This window comes from Nannobrachium achirus (genome assembly GCF_963921795.1).
Source record: "Nannobrachium achirus genome assembly, chromosome: 17".
NCBI lineage: Eukaryota > Metazoa > Chordata > Actinopteri > Myctophiformes > Myctophidae > Nannobrachium > Nannobrachium achirus.
In genome coordinates, this window is record NC_137824.1 from 28,200,569 (window position 1) to 28,212,828 (window position 12,260).

A 12,260-nucleotide genomic window follows, 5' to 3' on the forward strand; every position below is an offset into this window, starting at 1 on the left:
CATTGAATTGTAACTTGAGAAATGTGCTGTATACACCTATACTGTATGTTGGTTTGTTTTACTGTTGAGTGGGAAAACAGTGTTTCACATTAAGCTAATCATCTGAAGACACCCCCCAAAATAATCTGGCAACAGTCCGCCATTCCGAAACACCGCTATTCCGAAGCAGGGTTAGGGTTAGGTTTAGGGTTAGGGTTAGGGTTAGGGCAGGGGTAGGGTTAGGGGTAGGGTTAGGGTTAGTTAGGGTTAGGGGTTAGGGTTAGGGTAAGGGTTAGGGTTAGGGTTAGGGGTAGGGTTAGGGTTAGAAGTCAACGTTCGGAATAGCGGTGTTTCGGAATGGCGGGGTGTAACCAATAATCTGACGGCCAGTTTGGGAAACACTGCTCAGTAACATTGTAAGATTCAGACCCTTCCTCACCCAGGAGTCAGCCCAGCTGACCTAGCCTGGCTTGGCCAGACTAGATACTAATGCAGCTAACAAACTGCAGTATATACAGTACATCCCCACCTTGTTTTAACATGGGTGGATTGTCTGGCTGTGCTAGGCTACAGCTGACCAGCTCCTTATCCAGACCTCAGTCTTATCAAAACTACTGCTAGTGTAACTCTCTCCTCACTGGCCCTCCCAGCATGTTTGTGCACTGAAACCCCAGCAAATGCAGCATGCCTGGTCTTCAACCAGTCAAAGCTTTCACTCTAGGACAACATCCGGGACAACGCTCCACAAGTCCCAGACTCTTCTCCCTGTCCTGCTCACAAACTGTGGAACTACGGTAACTCCCCATTGCAGTTAGAACCGCAGACTCACTCCTGACTTTCCATCGTAATCTTCAGGCTCACCTCTTCAGACTCCAGCCTCAGCCCTTAACACTTCACTCTCCCCGTAAACCTTCACTCAGTGTTTCCACCATAACAGCTGACATTAGTGACTACAGAGTGGGCTGTGGCTGCTCCACTAACACAGTGGTTCTCAACCTGTGGGTCGGGACCACCCAGGGGGGGGGGGGGGGGGTGCCCACATGATTTTGAAGGGGGAGGAGAAGAGAGCGTGTCCCTTCCACATTGTGATCGATTGATGTTAGTGACTTATCTAGATATGACGACCATGCAGATGTACATGTATGCTGGTCATTTTTGTGTTTTTGTTACTTAGGCTTGTTTTTCTTGACCACAATGTTAACACTGTAATTTAGAAGGCATGTTAATTTAGACTGATGCTACTGTAGGTTCATTGTTTGCCTGCTATCCTGGCATGGATCCATTCTGATGGATTTCATAGACTTGTTTGACAGCACTGTCATTGTTGTTGTGTAGGATTCATGTTCATGTGTATTCATGTTCAGACATTTAACATGACCTTTGGCTACTTGTATTGGTTCTGACATTGGTTTTCCCCTCTTCACTTTGACGAATGTTCCCACCAGAATAGGGTTATGCTATTGGGTTCAGGGGGTTGATGTAAAAACAAAAACAAAAAGAATCACACAAAGAGATTTTGTGGCCCCCTTACGGTCCCGGACCCCCTGTTGAAGACCCATGGTTTAGCACTACACTGTCTCTACTGTATGTGATCCTAGTTTACTGACACATGACTACGCTGTCTCTATGTGATCCGAGTTTACTGAGACACTACACTTCTATGTGTGTATGTGTTTACGTTGCTTAATGTAAGTCGCTCTGGATAAGAGTATCTGCTAAATGCCTGTCCAGGTTTTCATCTATTGTTTGATTGTGTTGTTATTTATCAGATGTAGCAGATGTGGCAGATGTAGCTCTTGAGCAGTGCTCCTGGAAGGAGCTAAGCTCCAACATCTGGCTTTGTCCGGGCTCTGAAGCGTGGCCTACATCTGGCCTACATCTTGGCACAGAGCGCTCAATGTTTGTTGTACGCCCAGGGTCACATTGGCCAAGCTTTGTGGGACGCTTGATGAAATTTACTCGTGAATGGCACCGCTCACTTCACACTGTGTGCGTGTGTGCGTGCAGCTCAAACTTCGCACGCACACTCCCAGTAGGTCAAGGAAGAACCTCTGCCCCAAATTGAGCATACTTTTGTTGTTATCAGACTATTTTACTAACACAAAGTTCTCCTCCTCGCTCCCCATTAAGATTTGCAGCTGATTTAGACCTCTTAAATCACTGGTGTCCAAACCGTTTTCAAAGGGGCCACATTAGAAAATATTAAAACACCCAAGAGCCGACTATATCTCCTGACAAAATGTACTTTTGGTCGGACCATAACAAAGTCAATTTCTTAATTTGATTTAACTATCATCCTCAATATTCAATATCACATGTTAGGTGTGTGCTCTGACCAAAACACAAATAACTCACATTACCAAATGTAACCAGATAGATAGATACCTTTATTATCCCAAGGTGCAAGGTAAAAGAAAATCAACAAAGTAGCCTTTGTTTTACCCCTTCAGATTGAGACAACAGGGAACAAGGAATCCTGAGTAATTATACTATAAAATATTTTTGTTTGACGGTGTTGATGGGCTGTTTATAGTACAATTTAGGAATGAAGCCGCGGGCCATATAACATTTGTCCTCAGATGGAGTATAGATATAACTGTCTATAGCCATAGGATCTGGTCATTATTCTACTGTTGAAATGAATAGATAAGACATATCACTGCACTGTGCATCAGTTTGTGACCTATGGCCTTTGTGTTTGACCTTCAGGGTGGATCCACTGTTGAGGGAGTGGATCAGGATCCTGATGCCCACCTTCTCTACTAGACCACACCATGTTAGAGTGTTGCCAGAGGGTATGAATTCAACCCACACACCACACAAATATACCCTAACACCACAATAACTTACCCTAACATCAAAGGGCCATTCACACTATAACTACCGTAATTGCTGGACTATAAGCCGCACCTGAATATAAGCCGCACCAGCTAAATTTAGAAAAGAAAACAAATCTTTACATATATAAGCCGCACCTGACTATAAGCCGCAGGGGTACTTCTTGCTTCCTGCTAGAGCGCCCCTGGTGGACGTTAGCTGTATAAATCAATATATAAATCCTTGTTAAAGACCATTGTAAAACGAACAAACTGGCCGTTAGCTGTAAAAATCGTTATATAAGCCGCACCTTTGTATAAGCAGCAGGGTTCAAAACATGGGAAAAAAGCTGCGGCTTATAGTCCGGCAATTACGGGTATATGACTATATGGTTCACTGTATTTCATAGTGCTCAGTGTGAACTGCCCTTAACACCACAAAACAACACTATTTGGGACATTGAAAATGGGTTCTATACACCCATATTATTAATGTTATTTTAATTGAATGGTTAATTGGAAATGTTATTAATTAATGTATTATTGATTTTGTTTTCCTGTAATAATTATATCTGCTCTCCTCCCAACAGACACACACACACACACACACACACACACACACACACACACACACACACACACACACACACTACTAAATCCTTTTGACAGGCGTTTATTAATATACATTTGTGTCAATAAAGAAATTAAATCAAAACCCACCTTGTCGTGTTTTTTGACGACATAGGTTTAGTTAGGTTCATGTTTTTGACAGGTTCATCAGTGTTTGACAGTATTATTACAGTATATTGTCAGAGGATGTGTTGTGTCGTATGATATGATTTATTTTTTACTATATAGAGCAGGGATGTCAAACATACGGCCCGCGGGCCGGAGATGATTCAATTCTTATTTAAAAAATATAATAATAATAAAATGTAAAAGTTTTATTATTCAGATATTTTCTGAATATGCCATTATTGTTCATTACTTTTATTCTTTTTATTATAAAATACAATACAATACAATACAATACAATAAAAAAAATTATTGTCCTGCATCAATAATATTTTTTTTGCCATTTACAAATTATAGCAGAGACTATCAGGAATTGAATTATTCTATTATCAAATGGTTTATTCTTATTGGCTCTTCTTAAAGGAGTAGTTCACCCCCAAAATGCCATGGAGCCAATGGAGATTCCTAAAACAGAAATTTGATTACAATAAATGCATGCCTATTGATTCCGGATGGGGACCCAAATGCATTTGGGTCCCCATCTGGAATCAATGGGGGGAAGTGTACTATTATCACATTTTTGTCTTAGTAATGCGACAAATAAAATAAAAATATATTATTGAACTCAAGTCTCCATGGCGTGAGTAATCAAAGAAAAAAAAAGTCATTTTGGGGATGAACTACTCCTTTAAACAAATAGCATCTCTCGTACCTAACTGCAACTGTAATCTCTACTACTAATTGACAGGCCAGCTCCTGGTGTTGTTTAAGCATGTCATTGATAGACTCTCACACCACTGCTTCTACAGATTCCTCCTTTCACACATACATCGCTGCATTTCCCCCCTACATTCCTAGCTGCTTTCCCTGAACGTATTGTACTTGCACGATGTACAATTAAACAAAACAATAATTTAATGCTATGACGCGAATTACATCATAGTACGTCCATTATAAACCTTCCGGCCGAAACACAGTCTTACAAATAGTTCCACGGTGCAGTGTACTTATGAGTGTAGTAGGCCGTAGTAGGCCTACTGTGTCCCCTGGTGGCAGGGACAGTGTAGTCCCTGCCAAAAGTAAAAGGGACGACCGACTACTGCTGGAATAAAACAGTTCTGTGTCTTCAATGACTATGATCAAATGTGAGCGCCCGTTAGGGCGCGATTTCTAGATATGAGCGGCCGCGTCAGCGGCCGCGAATTTCTAGTACCAATAATGAAAGCTTAATAATGACCAAAATTTGTAAAATTATATACTGCTATACTGCTAGCTATAGCAGTGGCTGAGACGACAGGAAGAAAAACAGAGCGAACATGTGCGCGAGTGTGCATGCCATCCGATCCGCGACTGGTTGCGGCCCTCATCAAGTCGCCTTTCATCCAATGCGGCCCTCACCCCAAAATGAGTTCGACACCCCTGATATAGAGGGTATGTGCGTGACATCATCATCATACCCGGAATTTATGCAGGAACGCCTATTGAGTGGAAACAACTACTTTCTGGCCTTGACAGCCCATACATCCAAACAGAAAGGTCCTATCTGATTGCATTAAACGACGTTAAACAATGTTAAACTCACTTTGCCACTCACATTGACACTTGCTTTGCCACTCAATTTGAAATTCACTTTATGCATGCGCATAGCCTTTATCAATGGTTGAGGTGAGGTTTTTATGTTGTAACAAAAACAAGGAATGGAAGTGGTTGAAATCTATTTTATGTAGGTTTTAAGTCTAACAGGCAGAATGCTGTCTAGAATCAGTTAAAAAAACAAGATGCTGTCTAAAATCTGTTAAAAAACTGAATGCAGTTGATAACTATGTGGCTCAGCTTATAATTGTTCATTAATGTGATATGCTGCATGCCATGACTGATATTTTTTTCAGTTAAACATTTACGTTTGGGTGTAGTACGACACCGTCTGAAACCTTAGACATTCATTATTTTAATGTAAAGACCAAAATGTATGTAAAAACCCAAGAGCTAATCTGTTTGATTAGAAAATAACTTTTCTATTTTTGGTAAATTACTTATATATAAATGGTAAATGGTGCATTTATATAGCACCTTTCTCCAATGAGCTTTATTAAATATGCGAATATTTAAATATTTGTATGTTTCGACTGCCGTCTCCTGCTTCGACTTTAAATATGACCTAAAATATTGCTTTAGTGTGTAAGTCCTGGTGGTGGAAAGGTAAAGCACAGGACTCGTAAGCAGAAGGTTGGGGGTTTGAATCCAGGCTATAGCAGTTTCAAGTTTTTGTCCATAAGATGAGTTGGATGGATTTAGCCCGCCTCCCTCAGGGGTAGAGGGGAGGGGCTTAAAATTTAAATAAAATTAAAAAAATATTAGTTTTGTTTGCTTTTCCCCGCCTGCTCTTGTCTCCGCTCGCCTTCTTCCCTGCCTTCTTTCGTCTCCACCCATCTTGAGCCGTTTGCTTTCGGAATCTCGTTAGTGTTGTATATCTTCCATTCTGATGTTTATCATCTTTCGGGGGATTGTTAGTTTTTCATTTAGCATTTCTTTGGGGTTTGTACTTTGGACGTTTACCATCTTTCGGGGTTTCATTCTGATGTTTATCATCTTTCGGGGGATTGTTAGTTTTTCATTTAACATTTTTTTGGGTTTGTACTTTGGACGTTTACCATATTTCGGGGTTTCACTTTGGACGATTGTCCCCTTTTGCCATCTTTCGGGTTTTCGCTTGCACGAATGTGCCTTCCACCATCTTTCGGTGTTTTGCCTTGAACCGCCTTTGGATTTTTCCTTCACCATTGGTGAGGTTTGAACCTCTCTCTTTGAACTCTGAGGCGATGATCTTAACCACTGTACTACTGTGGTTCTTACTTAATCTGTTCTCTTGCAAGCTTTTAAGTGAAAGATCATAGGTAAAGGTACAAGAGGCAGGTAAAACTTTGAAAAGTCCCTATACTGGGTTTGAACCAGGGACCTTCTGCTCATTAGCACTACATCAGTTCCACTGCACTACCATGGCTCATTTAAAAGTTGTTCTCTTGCACAATTTCAAGTGAAGATTAGTTAAAGGTGTAGGTTAAAACTTTGAGCATCACCCTTGCTAGGCTTGAACTAGTAACCTTCTGGCCATAAGGTCCTCGCCTTAACCACTACTCCATGAGGGTTTGCTCTGGCTCTGTCCTCTTGCACATCTTCACTAAAAGATTAGCTGGTGCACGAGTGAGATAAAGGAATCCTTTGCTGGAGTCGAACCAGAACCTTATGCGTTACCAGTCAGGGATCTTACCACTGCACCACTGGAATTAATAATATCCTTTCTTTCAAGATTACATTAAGGTAAAAGAACTAGAAAAAAGATGGAGAAAATTCTATGCTGGATTTGAACTCATAACCTTCTACATATAAGGGCAGCAGTTTAACCACTGGTCTACTGTATTTAACATGTGGTCTTTTCAATTTTGCAGTTTTTAATAAAAGATTAAGTTACTAGAGCCAGGCAAAACATGGGAACTGTTCAAATCCAGGTAAAAAGAGTAAATAAAGAAACAACAACAAATGGTTATGCTGAACCCAAAGGTAAAACTAAATGAAAGATCCCTGCAGGGATTGAACTAAGAACCTCCTGGTATTAAGACCCTTTTCATAACCACTACCCCATCATGGGAACTGTTCAAATTGAGGTAATAAGAGGAAATAAAGAAACAACAACAAATGGTTATGCTGAACCCAAAGGTAAAACTGCAAGGATTGAACCAACAACCTCCTGGTATTAAGGCCCATTTCATAACCACTACCCCATCAAGGTTTACTGTATACTTTACAACCCTCTTCCATGTTTTTCACTTAAATAACTTGATAAATGAAGGAGAGAATTCCATGCTGATTTCGAACCCATAACCTTCTACACAGAAGGGCAGCAGCTTAACCACTAGGCTGTTCCATTTAACAGTGATCCTTTCAATTTTGCAGTATTTATTTAAAGATTAAGTTACTCAAGCCAGGCAAAACATGGGAACTGTTCAAATCCAGGTAAAAAGAGGAAATAAAGAAACAACAACAAATGGTTATGCTGAACCCAATGGTATAACTAAATTAAAGGCCCCTGCAGGGATTGAGCCCACAACTTCCCGGTATCAAGGCCCATCTCATTACCACTACCCCATCAAGGTTTACACTTTACAATGCTCTTGCATGTTTTTCACTAAAATAACTTGATAAAAGAAGGAGAAAATGTCATGCTGGTTTTGATCCCATAACCTTCTACATAGAAGGGCAACAGCTTAACCACCAGGCTGTTCCATTTAACAATGATCCTTTCAATTTTGCAGTATTTAATGAAAGATTAAGTTACCAGAGCCAGGCAAAACAACTACAAATGGTTATGCTGAACCCAAAGATAAATCTAATTGAAAGACCCCTGCAGGGATTGAACAAACAACCTCCTTGTATCAAGGCCCTTTTCATAACCACTACTCCATTAAGGTTAATGCTATACATTGCTCTTGCATGTCTTTCACAAAAAGATTAGATAAAGGTGCACAAGTGATGTAAAAGATGGCAGATATCTATGCTGTGTTTGAACCAAGAACTTTAAAGTTTTGCAAATTCTGTCTTTACCACTGCACCAACTAGTTTGTACTTATATTGTTCTCTTGTGTGTTCTTCAGTGTAAGATTAGATAAATGTAAAAGATCCAGGTGAAAGTTGGAGAATATTCTTCACTAGTCTTGAACTTAGAACTTTCTACATTGAAAGTCTATATCTTAAAAGCTTGCAAGAGAACAGATTAAGTAAGAACCACAGTAGTGCAGTGGTTAAGATCATTGCCTCAGAGTTCAAAGAGAGAGAGTTCAAACCTCACCAATGGTGAAGGAAAAGTCCAAAGGCGGTTCAAGGCAAAACACTGAAAGATGGTGGAAGGCATATTCGTGCAAGCGAAAAACCCAAAAGATGGCAAAAGGGGACAATCGTCCAAAGTGAAACCCCGAAAGATGGTAAATGTCCAAAGGACAAACCCGAAAAAATGCTAAATGAAAAGCTAACAATCCCCAAAAGATGATAAACATCAGAATGGAAGCTATACGACACTAACGAGATTCCAAAAGCAAACTGCTCAAGATGGGAGGAGACAAAAGAAGGTAGGGAAGAAGACGAGAGAAGGCAGAGAAGAAGGGGAAAAGCAAAAACAATTTTATTTTATTTTTTTTAATTTTACCACCTGAGGGAGGCGGGCTGAATCCATCCAACTCATCTTATGGACAAAAATTTCAAACTGCTTTAGCCTGGATTCAAACCCCCAACCTACTGCTCATGAGTCCTGTGCTTTACCTTTCCACCACCAGGTCTTTAATACTAAAACAATATTTTAGGTCATATTTAAAGTTAAAGCAAGAGAGGGTTAGGGGTTAAAATATTTGAATATTCACATATTTAATTAGGTGTTCTGTTTTTTCCATCATAAAGCTCATTGGAGAAAGGTGCTGTATATAAACGCACCATTTACCATTTATATATAAGTAATTTGACCAGTAAGACTCCCTAATCGGGAGATAAGCGACCGTAGGTGGCTTATCTCCACAAATAGGGCAAAAATGTGTTTTTCCAAAATCTTCCTGATCCATGTTAATGACATGAGTGTAGGATAAGTAATGCAAAATAGAAACATTTTCTAATCAAACAGATTAGCTCTTGGGTTTTTACATACATGTTGGTCTTTATATTAAAATAATTAATGGCTATAAGGTTTCAGACGGTGTCGTACTACGTCCAAAACGTAAATGTTTAACTGAAAGAAATATCAGTCATGGCATGCAGCATATCACATTAATGAACAATTATGAGCTGAGCCACATAGTTATCAACTGCATTCAGTTTTTTAACATATTTTAGACAGCATCTTGTTTTTTTTTACTGATTCTAGACAGCATTCTGCCTGCTTGACTTGAAACCTACATAAAATAGATTCCAACCACTTCTATTCCATGTCTTTGTTACAACATAAAAATCTCAGTCATAATCTACCATTTTCAATACAAACATTAATAAAGGCTATGCACATGCATAAAGTAAATGTCAAATTGAGTGGCAAAGTGAGTTTAACATCATTTAATGCAATCAGATAGGACCTTTCTGTTCGGATGTATGGGCTGTCAAGGCTATAAAGTAGTTTTTTGCCACTCAATAGGTGTTCCCGCATAACTTACGGGTATGATGATGATGTCACGCACATAACCTCCATATAGTAAAATAACTCATATCACACAACATATCACACAACACAACACAACATATCCTATGACAACAAACTATATATACTATCAAAAACATGAACCAATAATACTGTCAAAAACATGAACCTAACTAACCCTATGTCGTCAAAAAACACGACAAAGTGGGTTTTGATTTAATTTATTTATTGACACAAATGTATATTAATAAACGCCTGTCAAAAGGATTTCCATTAAGTGTGTGTGTGTGTGTGTGTGTGTGTGTGTGTGTGTGTGTGTGTGTGTGTGTGTGTGTGTGTGTGTGTGTGTGTGTGCATCTGTTGGGAGGAGAACAGATATAATTATTACAGGAAAACTAAATCAATAATACATTAAAGGAGCTATAGTCAACTTTTTCTTGAAAAACGGATGCTAAAATAAAAATAATGTTTCGAAAATATTTTATAAAAAAATAAGCTTCATATATGTGTGGTCATTCAAAAATGACCACAAAAAGCGTAAAATAATGTTAAAACAATCATTTTGGCCATTGTCAGATCAACACTTTGTTTACATTCTAGTCTATAGACTAGGATGTAAAGAAAGTGTCGGCCCTACAATGAAAAAGTTGACTATAGCTCATTTAATTAATAACATTTCCAATTAACCATTGAATTAAAATAACCTGGGGGTATAGAACCTGTTTTTGATAACCTAATCTGCAATGAAATAGATAAATGATATTTAAAATCTGATCCATGCTCAGCCCTGCACCAATCAAAGTCACTGGATTGGTTTAAAGATGGGGACTCGGGGGAGTTAAGATTTCAGAATCTCAACAAAAGACGCTGGTGTCTTCATGACAAAAAAAGAGACACCGGTGTCTACTGTCTACTCTACACACTCCCATTGGTTTGAGGGACAAAAGGCCAAACTGAGGGACAATGGCGGCCACATAAAGAGCCAATACACTTTCCGGCACCGGCACCTGCCGCGGCGAAATTCCTGGCCTGCTCACAGCCATGGTTTTACTTTGTGTTAGTAAAATAGTCTGATAAGAACAAAATTATGCTCAATTTGGGGCAGAGGTTCTTCCTTGACCTACTGGGAATGTGCGTGCAAAGTTTGAGCTGCACACGCGCACAGTGCCATCCAGTAGTTAAGTTCATCAAGCGTCCCGCAAAGCTGGACCAACAATGTGACCCTGAGAGTACAACAAACTTTGAGCGATTTGTGCCAAGATGTAGGCCACGCTTCAGAGCCCGGACAAAGCCAGATGTTGGAGCTTAGCTCCTTCCAGGATACTATTATCCAGAGCGACTTACATTTAGCAAAGTAAACACATACATACACACATAGAAGTGTAGTGTCTCAGTAAACTCGGATCACATAGAGACATTGTAGTCATGTGTCAGTAAAGTAGGATCACATACAGTAGAGACAGTGTAGTGCTAAACCATGGGTCTTCAACAGGGGGTCCGGGACCTTAAGGGAGCCACAATATCTTTGTGTGATAGGAACTTCTTTTTGTTTTTGTTTTTACATTAACCACCTGAACCCAATAGCATCCCTATTCTGGTGAGAACATTCGCCAACAATAGCCGATTTACAAGCTCACAACATTTTGGTGAAGAGGGGAAAACCAATGTCAGTAGCCAAAGGTCATGTTAAATGTCTGAAAATACATATTAACATGAATCCTACACAACAACGATGACAGTGCTGTCAAACAAGTCTATGAAATCCATCAGAAGGTTTGATCTGTACACTGAAACTATGAGATAGCAGGTAAACAAGGAACCTAGCATCAGTCTAAATATATGCTTTCTCAATTACAAGTTTAACATTGTGGTCAAGAAAAACAAGCCTAAAGGCTCTTTTCCACCGGCAGCGATAACGATGGCGATAACGATTTAAAAAAGTGGGTTTTCAATTGAAGTGGATCGGCAGCATCCACCCAACACCGATAAAGACAACGATAGCCGACAACTACGATGTGGTTAAGAGCACAGTGATATGGAACTGGGTCTCTGACAAACAGCTCGCGATGTGCTCTGCGCGAGCGGCTGTTAATTGGCGCCTCTTCACATTGATGTCCGATAACTTTATCGGACATCAATGTGAAGGCATAATTATCGCTGTGATATTTTATCGTTATCGCTGCCGGTGGAAAAGGGCCTTAAGTAACAAAAACAAGAATGACCAGCATACATGTACATCTGCATGATCGTCATATCTACGTCAGTCACTAACATCAATTGAGCACAATGTGGAAGGGACACGCTCTCTTCTCCTCCAGGCTAGTTTGTTAGTCCAGTCGTTCTCAACCGCAAGCCCCAAAATAATCACATTTGAACTGGGGACCCCCCACCCTGACAAGCACTTGGGATTGTAGGAGTTGAGGAATTACATTTAGTTTGACTCGGTTCCACAGATATCATATTAAATATTGTGAAAAATAGCAGATTATAACGCTGCGAGGGGTTGTGAGCTTGTAGATCGTCTATTTTCAAAATGTTTGCCTCTTTCTTATATTATTTGA